Genomic DNA, 2,125 nt, shown 5'->3' with positions numbered 1-2,125 from the left:
ATACTATTTTGGCAGAAGAGTCTATTGATGGTATGTGGTGTATTGCATTCATGATATCACATAATATCAGGAGACACAGTGTTAGCTGTCACATTGCCAATACGAGTTTGGTCACTTGCTTTGCCAGATCTTTCCATTTTAAGACTATTTTTTTCTATTTTTTTCTGGGGCACCTGAGTAGCTTACCACCAGTTGGCTGGGCGTCCACCTTCAGCTCAGGTCATGATCCCTGTGCTCCTTGTGTTTTCTCTCTCTTTCCTGCATGCAACAGGTCAAAGGCTTCATTAATTTGGTCAAAAGACAGACTGTGAGTCACAAATTCATCAACTTTTATCTTTTTGGACATATATTCGGACACCAACTTTGGGACACTTCCCACACTCTTCCATCCTCCAAAGGCAGTGCCTTTCCATACGCGGCCTGTTACCAAGTGAAACAGGCGAGTGGCGATTTCTTCACCTGAAGCAGCTACTCCAACTATGACACTGACACCCCAGCCTTTGTGGCAGGCCTCTAGCACTGCTCTCATGACTTTCACGTTACCAATAAACTCAAAGGAATAGTCCACTCCCCCATCAGTCATTTCAATGAGCACTTCCTGGATGGGTTTACTGAAGTCCTAGGGGTTAATACATTCAGAAGCTCCAAACTCCTTGGCACTTGTGAATTTATCTTTATTGATGTCCACACCAATGATCCAGGATGCACCAGCCACCTTACAGCCTATGATAGTTGCCAATCCAACTCCTCCTAGGCCAAAGACGGCACAAGTAGAGCCAGGTTCTACCTTGGCAGTGTTCAGAGCAGCACCATAACCAGTTGATATGCCACAACCGAGAAGGCAGACTTTATCCAAAGGTGCTAAAAGGATCAATTTTAGCAACAGAGATAGCAGCCACAACTGTATATTCAGAAAATGTGCTGGTTCCCATGTAATGTAAAATTGTCTTTCTTTTGCAAGTAAATCTGCTAGCACCATCTGGCATTAATCCTTTCCCCTGTGTAACTCTTATATTCTGGCAAAGGTCTGTTTTAAGGTTTAGACAAAATTTGCATTCTCCACACTGTGGGATGTAAAGTGGGATGACAGTGTCACCTGCCTTCAGCTTAGTAACTCCTTCGCCAACACTTTCCACAATTCTAGCACCTTCATGTCCCAGGATCATTGGAAAACTCCCTTTGGGATCAGCCCCACTCAGGGTGTAGGCATCAGTGTGGCAAACTGCAGTGGCAATAATCTTAATTCAAACTTCATGAGCCTCTGGGGGTGCCACCTCTACCTCTTTTATAGAGAGAGGCTTTCCTGCCTCCCAGGCAACTGCAGCCTTACACTTGATAACCTGGTTCGCCATGTTCTCTGATTCAGGCCAGTGAGGGCGGACTGAGAAAATGAGATGTTACAAGTCATGCACATCACTTAGACAAAGTGGCCATTAGGGTATACATGATGATTGCAAGTGTTCTGCATGGCTAGTTACTTCTGGCTACATTGGAAAGATAACATAAAGAAAATGATGAGTTTAGGACTTCACATTTTCTGTTCAAGTTATAAGCAGAGAACTGAAGTGTTCCAATGACTGCCCTAAAATAACCACTTGTCTCTTATCTATAAAAGATAAGGTAAGAGTGGACATCCCTGTCTTGTTCCTGACCATAGAGAAAAAGCTCTCAGTTTTTCCTCATTAAGGATGATATTAGCTGTGGGTTTTTCATATATGGCCTTTATAATGTTAAGGTATGTTCTGCTTAAATCGCCTTTGTTGATGGTTTTTATCATGAATGGATGTACTTTGCAAATGCTTTTTCTGCATCTATTGACATGATCTTATTCTTATGACAGTTTTTATCCTTTCTTTATTAATGTGGTATATCCCATTGATTTCTGAATATTGAACTACTCTTGAAACCTGTAAATAAATCCCACTTGAACATGGTGAATGATTTTTGTTAATGTATTGTTGGATTCAGTTTGTTAGTATTTTATTGAGAAGTTTTGCAACCATGTTCATAAGGGATATTGGCCTATAGTTCTCTTTTTTAATAGAGTTTGTATCTGATATTAGCATCGAGGTAATGGTGGCCTTATAGAATAAATTTGGAAGTTTTCCTTCCTTTTCTATTTTTT

At 41.0% G+C, this 2,125-nt stretch overlaps 1 pseudogene; it reads right to left on the bottom strand.

Moving 5' to 3' along the window:
* Positions 1 to 256: 256 nt before the first annotated feature.
* Positions 257 to 1,361, bottom strand: LOC100688275 (annotated as a pseudogene).
* Positions 1,362 to 2,125: the final 764 nt, after the last annotated feature.

The sequence above is a fragment of the Canis lupus genome, chromosome 31, assembly GCF_011100685.1.
Source record: "Canis lupus familiaris isolate Mischka breed German Shepherd chromosome 31, alternate assembly UU_Cfam_GSD_1.0, whole genome shotgun sequence".
Taxonomy (NCBI): domain Eukaryota; kingdom Metazoa; phylum Chordata; class Mammalia; order Carnivora; family Canidae; genus Canis; species Canis lupus.
The sequence above is the reverse complement of the archived record's forward strand: the minus strand, read 5'-3'. Positions and strand labels throughout refer to the sequence as shown.